At 39.2% G+C, this 12,246-nt stretch overlaps 1 protein-coding gene across 1 annotated transcript in view; it reads left to right on the top strand.

Moving 5' to 3' along the window:
• Positions 1 to 12,246, top strand: part of LOC150083053 (uncharacterized) — a 261,326-nt gene that overhangs the window by 107,974 nt on the left and 141,106 nt on the right. The gene's annotated exons all lie outside the window — the stretch shown is intronic.

Here is a 12,246-nt window from a genome sequence, read left to right as displayed (position 1 = left end):
ATTAAAAAATAAATATTTGTCTCTATTTATCTTATTCTTACATTGACCCATTGGGCTCTTAATAGTTCATGTAATTGCACTAAGGGGGAAAAAATTTTTGTGATAAAATATTTATTCACAGTGGAATTATAGTTTTCTAAGAGTAAATAATGTTTACTTATTGCAGTTCTGTGATAAGTAAATGTATCCACTTATGTATGTATTGTATTAGCAGCACCTGAAATATTAGTTCATCTCTGCCTCATTTCACTGTGCAGATTCAGAGCTTTGTCAAAGGCCAGGCAAAAAGGGCAAACCAAGGACCAGAGCAAAGCCAGCCGCAAGGCGAAAACCAACTAGCTAGGAGGAAAAAAAAAAAAAAAAAACCATAGAATATACATAGTAACTAAGCAAGAATATTTGACTAATTAGTGTAAATAAATTTATCAGCAACAAACTATTTTGTCTAGACATAAATAATGAGCACAAAAGGTAATAATACATAATGGTAGAGCCCCAAGATTCAAGGACCATATAAATTTACAGTTCACATACCCAAATCATGTGTACATACACCAATGCAATATGTAGACAGCAAAAGGGCCAATTATCATAAATGTTAACAAGATTCAGTATCATCCAGAAGGGCATTATAAGATTAATTGGCCTCAGTTTTGTTTATACACTAAACTCTTAATATACAGCTGCATAAATATTGATCTTGTACCCGTTGTTGTTATTTGGTTTTTAGGAGCATTAGCAACTAAGGCCATATTGCTCTGGGGTCCGGGGTTCGAGAAGCATGTGCTACGCACTGCTGCTCCTGCCCACCTGGCTACGGAGGCGCCCTTGACCCATGGAACAAAACATGTTCCACATGCTTACATGGGGCTTGCATCTGGCAAGTATGGGCTTGGCACACCCAGGGTCCTGAGCTGGATATCATCATTCTTCTCTTCCTTGGTGATTCCCTTCTATTCTCTCTCTCTCTCTTTTAGGGTAACAGAATTTTTTTTTTTTTTTTTTGGCTGGTGCAGCAAAAGCCTCAGGCTTCCTTGCACCATATGGCTAATAATAATAATAATAATAATAATAATCCCATAAAAGTCCTCGGAATTTTGGAAGATGAACTATGAAAACCATTATTGAACAAAACACACACACGTATATTACATATAATACATATACAAGACTAAGTATATACACAGTCGTACGTGTAAATATATACAAGAGAGGGGGGAACATCTTGTGAGTAGGGGGCCACAGGATAGTTTGTGCACTATACTCTAAATAGATTACTGGGTCTATATAGATACATAATTTTTTTCCGTAGCAATGGAGCCAAGCTGCATATTTTACTGCATATTTTACTGCATATTTTATGGCAGGAAATTGTCCCTCCTCAGAAGATAGGGAGGGTGGTACAGAAGAACTCATACCAAGTGTAGTTGTTGTTGTTGTTGTTGCAGCCTGAGTTTACACAGTTTCAGGTGATGTACTGATTTCTGATGATGAAGTAGATGTAGCAGTGGTCGATGAAGCCATAGTTGTTGTAGGTACAGTTAAAGCTGTAGTTGTTGTTGAAGTGTCCATGGGAACCGAAGTTGCACTATTTAAGTCAGAAGTTAGAGATAGTCTTCTGGCAAAGACATCATGGGCAAACAATTGGAGGGCATGAAAAGCGTTAACGTTTTGAACTGAAAGAAACTCTTGACTGGGAGAGAAATTTTCAACTGACAGATAAACCATCTCTTATGTCGTTCTACAGTTGACACTTATAGAGGATGTGTTTCCAATTTTTAATTCTGCCACAAGCACAGAGATCAGTCTGGGATAACTAAATTTGTATAATTTCTCATTTAGTGGTCCATGTCCTGTTAATAAATAAGAAGTGCGCAGATTCATAGAGAACCAGGTTTTAATTTTCTTGCTTGACATGAAGGTAACTTCAGGAAAAAATTCTTTAGTGACAGTATCCAGAGATGTGGTGTCTTTGCCATATATTTAAAAGTTCATTCCAACACCTAGCTCTTTCATGCTTAACGTCTGTTTGAAGATCAGTGGTGATATTCGAAAATTCAATTGGAATTTCTGTCTCTTAATGTGAAGGCAGAGGCCTCTGTATATTAGGTATACATCCAAGGGCAATGTGCCAGTGAGTTACAGGCTCTGAAAAAAACTATAAGTGTTTGCTTTTTATTTACATAATTATTATTTTATATTGTACTTAATACGTAGTCTTATAGTTTTAATTACACTGGTTTTTTTTATTTATATAAACAGTTTTTGTAGATATACGTAATACTTTATAAAACCATTATTTCGTTCGAATATTGCAGGCATTGTTTTTGTATATAGTGATAGGGAGTTCAAATTTTTAATTGAGGTAGCTAGGTAGATCTAACGTAAAATTATAGAAACAGTAATACGCTTCACTGTTTCTATTAGATAGCGTAGTATTGACATTTAATTAATTTAATTTATTGATTTTATTAATTTAAAGTATCAATGGGCACAAAGTGGCAGGAGTGCTGTGACTCGGGGAAGAACTGAGGGGGGGGGGGCGATTCTCCAACGCATCACAGCCTAAAAAAATGTGCAGCTTGTGAAATGTTTGCCGAACTATCTGGAATGGAACATGATATTGCCATGGGGAATGTCTTTGTGTGTGCGTGATGTAAGGAGTGTAAGGAAATCAGGCGACAATTCAGCGTTGTTATGGGCCTATATGAGAGTTTGAAGGACAGGGTGGATGCCCTCGAAAGATCTAAATTGAGGGGCCCATCAGGCTCGCAGCTGCCCACATCAACGCCAGAGCTTGCACTTGGTCATCACGCAACACAGCGGCAACCCCCAAGGCAGAATGCGCTGGTCCCTCAGGAACTAGTAGTTGTTGGTGACTCTATTGTCAGGGAAACGGGAAACATCCTTTGTAAAAAGGATAGGTGGAACAGGACCAGGGTATGCCTGCCAGGGGCAAAGGTTGATGACGTTGTGCAGATATCATCTTTTAAGGGCACAAAAGGTGATATAGTTGTACACGTTGGCACTAATGATATCAAGAGTAGGAGACCGGCAGAATTACTTAACAAGTACAGGTCACTGATGAAAAACAAGCCATGAATTAGGGTTGAATTTGAAAGTGTCTGCAATTCTGCCCAGACAAGATAGGAGGGAGTATATGATGAGAGCCTTGTCGATCGATTCGACCCTGGAAAGACTGTGCAAGGCTCAAGGGATAGAATTTTTTTCAGCCTGGACTGTACTTGTTAACAGGAGAGACTGCTTCTACAAGGATGGGATACACTTAAATAGAAAGGGTGCAAGAATATTTGCTGTGCTATCGAGGCAGTGTTGGGTGGGTCGGAAAACTGATAGCTTGGGGGGATACAAGGACTAATAGTTTAACAGTAGCCGTAGGCAGAAGTGAAGGTGATTCTTGCACAACTTCTATTAGAATAAGTAGCGACTTGGAGCGTGGGGTGTTGGGGGTTTCAGGGACGGGTGGCGGTCATCGTGGAACGGGTGGGTATATGGGATGTGTTAGGGTAACAAAGAATAGGAGTAGGAGCATGTATGCTTGCATGTATACCAATGCTAGAAGTATAGTAAATAAATTTGATGAATTTGAAGTGTTGGTCAAGACATCAAAGGCGGATATTGTTGGGATATCAGAGACATGGTGTCACACTGATATAGGGAACGCCGAACTGGAATTTGGGGAGTACAGTGTGTACAGAAAGGATAGACAGCATAGGAAGGGAGGAGGTGTTATGCTGTTAATTAAAAAAAACATCAAATCAAAAAAAGTGCATCCAGTTGATATAGATGAACCAGTTGATATATAGTTGATATAGTGCACTGTTTAGTCAGTTTGGTGTGATATAAGCACTGCGAAAGCAAAAATAAGAGTAGGAGTGTGTTATAGGCCTCGAATGAGTACAATGAACAATTGTACAGAGAAATAGAGTGGGCTAGTAAATCGGAATGTCTTATAATGGGGGATTTCAACTTCCCAGATATTGACTGGAACTTGTGGGTTGGGCACTCACACACTAGTCAGACATTTGTGGATTTATTGGATGATTGTTTTCTGCAGCAGCATGTTCGAGAGGCAACCAGAGAAAGTAATACTCTTGATCTGGTTATCAGCAGTGATCATTCATGTATTACGAATTTGCAGATGAAAGAACCACTAGGTGGCAGTGATCACAGTGTACTGACGTGGGATTTACTTAAAGATTTAATTACCATCATGAGGTAAAGGAAAGGGTTTTTGCTTCTGTAAAGGCGAGTACAGTGGTCTCCGACAGTTTATAAATTCTGTACAGTGGAATCAACTGATGATGTTACCAACAGTAAATTCTAAGTGGGAAGCATTCAAGGAATTAATCGTGGATGATACTAAAAGTTTCATACCTATTAAGAAATATTGTTCAATGTTTAGGCCTAAATGGTTGTCAAATGAACTAATAAGACTCGTAACAGAGAAGAAAAATGCATGGGATGCATACAAATTAATACATGACACAGAAGCCTAAGATAGCTACAAGTTGATCTGTAACCAAGTTACAAAGGAGGTTAGGCAGGCGAAGGCAGATTACGAGAAATCCTTGGCAAAAGATGCTAAGAAAAACAGCAAGGATTTCTTTACTTATATAAACTCTAAAAGGAAGGGGATGAATCTGATTGGTCCACTTGACATCGATGGTTTGACTGTTGATGATCCTGCTCAGATAGCAAACAAACTGAATGAGTATTTTGCATCTACATTCACACGTGAGGAATTATTAAGGTTTGAAAATGGCAGAAGGTTATCAAATTGTAGCAGGATACTTAATGATTTTGTAATAACTGAGAGCAAAGTGGAAGAGAAACTGTTTAAGTTAAACGTAAGAAAAGCACCTGGGGTGGATGGGATCTATCCAGTTATATTAAAGGAGGCGGCAAAGCAACTAAGCAAACCATTAGCCATAATTATGAGAGCATCCTTGGACTCAGGGGAGGTTCCCACGGACTGGAGATGTGCAAATCTATCCCAAATTCACAAAGGGGGATCGAAGGGTGACACGGGTAATTACAGACCAGTCAGTTTAACTTCTGTTCCGGGTAAAATAATGGAGTCACTGGTTAAAGATGCATTGCAGGATCATCTAGACAAGACTGCAGCAATAATTCAGACACAGCATGGGTTTGTTAAGGGAAAGTCTTGTCTGACAAATTTGATAGGATATTATGATGTGGTTACAAAGGAACTGGATGCAAAAAATAATTTTGATATCATATATTTGGATTTCAGGAAAGCTTTTGACACTGTTCCGCATTTAAGACTATTGTACAAATTGGAGCAGAATGGTATTAAGGGTAAGTTGCTACAATGGATAAAAGGATGGTTAAGCGGGAGAAGACAGAGGGTGGTAATCAATGGGTGCTGCTCTTCTTGGACTAATGTTATTAGTGGAGTCCCACAGGGTTCTGTGTTGGGTCCCCTGTTGTTTTGTATATTTATCAATGATATTGATGAAGGTATATCAGGCTTAGTGTCGAAGTTTGCAGATGATACAAAGGTTGGCAGGGTTGTTAATGACAGTAATGGCAGTGTGCTACTGCAACAGGATCTAGATAATTTGGGCAGATGGGCTAAGAAGTGGCAACTGAAGTTTAACCTTGACAAATGCAAAGTACTGCTTATGGGTAGAAGTAACCCAGAGAAACGTACCAACTGTGTGGTACTACACTTAAGGTGGGAGATAATGAAAAAGACCTGGGAGTAATTGTGCAGACAGATATGAAGTTTTCTGAGCAATGCAGACAGGCTGCCAGGACAGGTCATGGGGTTTTGTCAATGATATATAGGAATTTTGCTAGCAGGGAAAAGGAGGTGATTATCCCTCTGTATAAGGCAATGGTCAGGCCACACCTTGAGTACTGCGTACAGGTCTGGAGGCCTCATTTTAGGAAGGATGTAGATTTACTTGAGTGTGTACAGAGAAGGGCAACAAGATTGGTGAGGGGAATGAAGGGATCCTCTTATCAAGAGAGGCTTAAGTTCTGCAAATTGCAGTGGCTGGAGACTAGGCACCTGCGCGGTGATCTGATTGAGGTGTATAAGGCCTTGAATGGGTTCAGCACGCTGAATTCTTATGGGATCCTTCCACTTGTTCAGATTACGAACTTAAGGGGGCATAAATTTAAATTAAGAAAAGACAGACGTAGATTGGATGTGTGGAAATTTGCCTTTAGCCAGCAGGTGGTTAATTGCTGGAACAAACTTCCATCTGTCGTTGTGGAAGTTGATAGGTTGAATAAATTTAAGGAGGAACTGGACAGGCATTTGGAGGGAACGGTGTGATTTTTTTTTGGCTGAGGCTGCATAAGCTCATACATTTGCTTTCTTGCATCACATGCTACTACCACTACTAAAGCCAGTGTAGATATGGTTCTGCATACTTTTAGCATACTAAAGAGCATTGTTCTCTAAACTAGCTAGTTTTGCTTGAATTTAACTATTTTTGCCCTGTGGAACTATGTGCCAGCGCCATATGTTGTCTGCATGATCTTACGTTGTCTGCATGGTCTGAAGTGAGAGACCCCGGTCAGTTCTAGAGACCTTCACGATGGGACCAGTAAAGTTTCTAATTTTAGCAGTTACATGATTAAGGTGTTAGTAAAATTTAATCGACAGTCCACAATCACATCCAAATATTTGGTTTCCGTGACAATTGGGAGTCGAACATTGTTAATTTTTACTTGTGCTGGGTGTTGAATATTTAATTTGGAGCCAAAAATTATCATTTTAGTCTTCGAAGCACTGATGGATAGTTTGTTGTCTAGAGTCCAACCGATCTGCAAGAACAGTGTTTGCAGAGACTTCGATATCTGCATGAGAGTGACCACTGATCAAAATAGTTATGTCATCGGCATAGGCAATTATTTTGGTGTTGTCAAAAGATCTGGAAATCCACCCCTGAAGGACAGTGTTCCAGATGAGGAGCTCCCAAGATAGACCCCTGGGGACACCCTCGATACACCTGCCTGGAGGCCTGACAGAATTTTGATTTCACAAGCAAATGCCGGTTGTTGAAGTAACTTCTGAAGAGAAGATAAAGTTGTTGAGGGCAGTAGCTGGTGCGGAAACGTTCAAGGGCACTTTCCCCATCAGAGGGAATCAAAAGCACCCTCAAAGTCGACACACTTTTTAAAAAGTCAACAAAAATAGTAAGAGTGTATTTAGATGTAAAATTTTCGATATGAGAGGTATATTCAACCAGGGCATCTTCACACAACCTGCCTGCTGTAAAACCATATTGATTGGATGACAGTAAATTCTGTGACTCTGGGATATTCATAAGGCACAAAGCCATGAGCTGTTCTAAGAGTTTCCCTAGATTTTCCAGAAGGGCGATAGGTCTGTAGAACTTTGGTTCCCAAACTGGTTTGTCAGGAGTTTTAATAAGTTTTAGTAATGCTGTTTTCCATATGTCTGGGAAGAGACCTCTTGACAGCATTTATTATAAAGATTAATCAGTTCTACTGGTCTTATTTTAATAATCCTTAAAACAAATAACTTTTCTACTAGGTCCAGACCTAGACATTTTTTAATATTGATTTTATTTGCGACAGTTTCAAGTTCCACAGAAGTAAATGGAGGTGTAGCTTCAGTAGATTAGCATTAGCATTAGTAGAGGCATATGATGCAAGAAAGCAAGCTTATACAGCATCAGCCAAAAAAAAAAAAAAAACAAAAAAAAACTTCCACTTCACCCCTCCGTTCGTGCGAAATATCTGTCCAGCTGAGCCTTAAATTTATTTAGGCTATCAACTTCCACAATAAGGGATGGAAGTCTGTTCCACCAACCAACTACCTGCTGGCTAAAGGCAAATATCCGCACATCTATCCTACATCTGTGTTTTCCTCAATTTGAATTTATGTCCTCTCAGGTGATTATTCTGAGCAACAGGCAAAATCCCATCAGCATTGAGCATGCTCAAACCATTCAAGGCTTTATACACCTCTATCATATCACCTTGCCGGTGCCTAGTCTCCAGACACTGTAATTTGCAAAACTTAAGCCTTTCTTCGTAAGAGCACCCCTTTGTTCCATTCACCAATCTTGTTGCCCTTCTCTGTACTCGTTCCAGCATCTGTACATCCTTCTTGAAATGAGGCCTCCAGACCTGTATACAGTACTCTAGGTGTGGCCTGACCATTGCCTTATACAAGAGAATAATCACCTCCTTATCTCTTCTAGAAAAATTCCTGTGTATCATTGACAAGACACCATGAGCTACTCTTGCAGACTGTCTGCACTGCTCAGAAAACTTCATATCTGCCTGCACAATTACTCCTAGGTCCTTTTCATTCTCTACCAATGTCAATGTAGTACCACAGAGTTGGTACACTGCTCTGGGGTTGCTGTTTCCCCATATGTAGTACTTTACATTTATCAATGTTAAACTTCATTTGCCACCTCTTAGCCCATCTGCTCAACCTTTCCAGATCCTGTTGCAGCAACATAGTGTCAGTAGTGTCCTTGACAACCCTGCCAACCTTCATATCGTCTGCAAACTTGGACATTAAGCTTGATATACCATCATCAATATCATTTATAAATACAGAAAACAATAATGGACCGAATACTGAATCCTGAGGGACTCCACTAATAACATTAGTCCACAATGAGCAGCATCCATTGATTACCACTCTGTCTTCTCACCCTCAACCATCCCTTTATCCATAGCAGCAATTTGACTCCAATGCCACACTGCTCCAATTTGTGCAGCAGTCTTCCATGTGCAACAGTATCAAAAGCCTTTCTAAGATCCAAATATATGATATCAAAGTTATTCCCTGCATCCAATTCTTTTGTGACTGCATCATAGTATCCAATCAAATTGGTCAGGCAAGAATTCCTCTTACAAAACCATTCTGTGTCCGAGCTATAACTGAAGTCTTGTCTAGATGATCCTGCAGTGCCTTCATTAATTTTCCTGGAACAGAAGTTAAACTCACAGGTCTATAATTACTTGTGTCAGCCTTTGATCCTCCTTTGTGAATTGGGGTCACATTTGCACATCTCCAGTCTATGGGTACCTCCCCTGAATCCAAGGAAGCTCTCATAATTATGGCTAAGGGTTTGCTTACTTCCTTTGCTGCCTCCTTTAATATAACTGGATAGAGCACATCCACCCCAGCTGCCTTTCTTGTGTTTATCTTCAACAATTTCTCCTCCACTTTACTCTCAGTTATTACAAGATTATCTAGCTTACTGCCAGAGTTGAATACACCTCTGGCATTCCCCTGGCTGAATAACTCCTCATGTGTGAATGTCGATGCAAAATATTCATTTAGTTTGTTAGCTACCTGAGCAGGATCATCAACAGTTGAACCATCAGTATCAAGTGGACCAATCTGATTCATCCCTTTCCTTCTAGAGTTTACATAAGTAAAGAACTCTTTGCTGTTTTTCTTTGCATCCTTTGCCAAAGATTTCTCTTAATCTGCCTTCACCTGCCTAACCTCCTTTGCAACTTGGTTACAGATCAACTTATATCTATCATAGGCTTCTGTGTCACATGTTAATTTATATGTATCCCATGCATTTTTCTTCTCTCCCATATGTCTCATTAGTTCATCTGACATCCATTTAGGCCTAAACCTTGCACAATATTTCTTAGTTGGTATGTAAAGTCTAGTAGCTTCCAAGATAAGTTCTTTGAATGCTTCCCATTTTGAATTTGCTGTTGGTAACATCATCAGTTGGTCTCACTGTATAGAATTTACATACTGTCTCAGACCATCATAGTCGCCTTTACGAAAGCAATAACCCCACTTCAGCACTGTGATCACTGCCACCTAGTGGTTCCTCTATCTGCAGATTCGTAATGCATGAAGAATCACTACTGATAATCAAATCAAGAGTATTACTCCCTCTAGTTGCCTCCCGAACATGCTGATGTAGAAAACAATCATCCAATAAATCCACAAAAGCCTTGCTAGTGTGTGAGTGACCAACCCACAAATTCCAGTCAGTATCTGGGAAATTAAAATCCCCCATTATAAGACTCTCTGATATACTGGCCCACTCTATTTCCCTGTACAGTTTCTTATTATACTCATCAGAGTCATCAGGCCTATAGCACACTGCTACTCTCAATTTTGATCTCCCAATGCTTATGTCACACCAAACCGACTCGACACTGCACTGTCCAGCAATGTCAACTGGCTTCACTTCCTTGGATTTTATGTATTTCTTAACTAATAGCATAACCCCTCCTCCCTTCCTATCCTGTCTATCCTTTCTGTAGACGTTGTACTCCCCAAATTCCAGTTCTGCATTCCTTATATCTGTGACACCACATCTCTGATATCCCAACAATATCCTCCTTTGATGCTTTGAGCAATACCTCAAATTCATCAAATATATTTTCCAAACTCCTAGCATTGGTGTACACGCAAGTATACATGCACCTGTTCTTTTTCTTAGCTACCCTAACACAACCCATGTGTTTACTTGAACCGCAGTCTCTGAAATATCCTGCATCTTGTTTTCCAGGCTTCTGCCCATTCCAATAGAAGCAGTGCAAGAATCACTTTCATCTCTGCCAGTGGCTACTGTTAATCTATTAGTCCTTGTATCCCCCCAAGCTAGCAGTTTTCCGACCCTCCTAACACTGCCGCGATAGCATCAGCAAATATTCTTGCACCTTTTCTCTTTAAGTGTATCCCATCCCTGTAGAAAAGCAGTCCCTTCTGTTAACAAGTACAGACCAGGCTGAAAAAAATTCTACCCCTTGAGCCTTGCACAATCTTTCCAGGGCCAAATTGATCGACAAGGCTCTCATCATATACTCCCTCCTATCGTGTCTGGGCAGAATTGCTGACACTTTAAAATTCAACCCTAATTCACGGCTTTTTTTCAACAGTGACCTGTACTTGTTAAGTAATTCTGCCGGTCTCCTACTCTTAATATCATTAGTGTACAACTATATCACCTTTTGTGCCCTTAAAAAATTATATCCGCTCTACGTCATCAACCTTTGCCCTTGGCAGACATACCCTGGTCCTGTTCCACCTATCGACCTAGATTAATATTCAGAATTTGCAGAACAAGCATTTGAGTGAGCCTGTGTGTCAGTTGAGGAGTCATCAATTGGGAATTATCTGTCCAAAATAGTGTTAACAGAGTCTGACCAGTCAGATGTCTCAACAGAATTGTTGACCACAGTACCAAAAATTTCTAAAGAAGATGTCTTGTTTCTTGAGATTTTGTAGAGAAGGCCCACGGGTTTGCATTACCAGAGCTGCGGATGAAATTCATTCAGGTCTCTCATTTTCAAGAAGCTATAGCTTTTATTTATCTTTTCTTAAGAGATGTATATAGCAAGTGAAAATGCTCCCCATCAGCAGAAGGCCAATGCCAATGCAATTGGTATCTTCATCGGGCCTGATGGACAGATTTCCTAAGCATTGTGAGTTCTTGGGACCACCACGAACAAGTTTTGAAATTGATCTTTTTTTTCCTTGAAGACTTGTATGAGGCTTTAATTATTACACATTGGATTGCAGTAGCACAGTTTCATTAGCAGAAAAGTCCTGAAAAATGTCTATCTTTCTCAGGAAAATTCGTGCAGATCGAAGTATCAAAGGATTGCTGTAATATTTTTTATTGAAAACCTAGTAACGTCTGGTTGAGGAGTATAATTTTCACTGGAAGTACTGGAGTGAGTTATGTAGAAAGAGATAACTCGGTGATTGCTTGTTGTTCAATTTGGGAAAAATTGTCCAGTCAGATATATTAGCACTGAAATTATAAGTAGTCAGTGTCACATCAATTTTTTGGTGACTCAGTGTCCTTTTATTTTCCATAATGATGATACTGTATGATGGGCAGTTATTGTGTAGTATCAGTGACATGTTTTTCATCTTAAAAAATAATAATGTACAAGATATTACAAAAATTGGGTTATGTGCATATAAATGTTTATAATTTAATATAATCATGCATCATTTTATTTTTAAATAATGAAATGTGGTAGGCCAGGAACTTTTCAAATACCGCTTCTATTTCCTCTTTTCTCTATTCACTAATAGAAAAATATAGAACTTGCAGTCTGATTTAACAATATTTGAAAAGAATCTTTGGTAGTTGTAATTCTAGATTCTAGTATTAATTCAGTAGAATTAATGCTAGAATTAGAATTACAACCATCAAAGTCTTTACAGTAAAATTTTGTAGAATTTTTATTTATTTATCTACAATCGAA

Source organism: Mastigoproctus giganteus, chromosome 7 (genome assembly GCF_048544385.1).
Source record: "Mastigoproctus giganteus isolate SK-2022 chromosome 7, ASM4854438v1, whole genome shotgun sequence".
Lineage (NCBI taxonomy): Eukaryota > Metazoa > Arthropoda > Arachnida > Uropygi > Thelyphonidae > Mastigoproctus > Mastigoproctus giganteus.
Note: the sequence above shows the minus strand (reverse complement) of the source record. Positions and strands in the feature narration are given on the sequence as shown.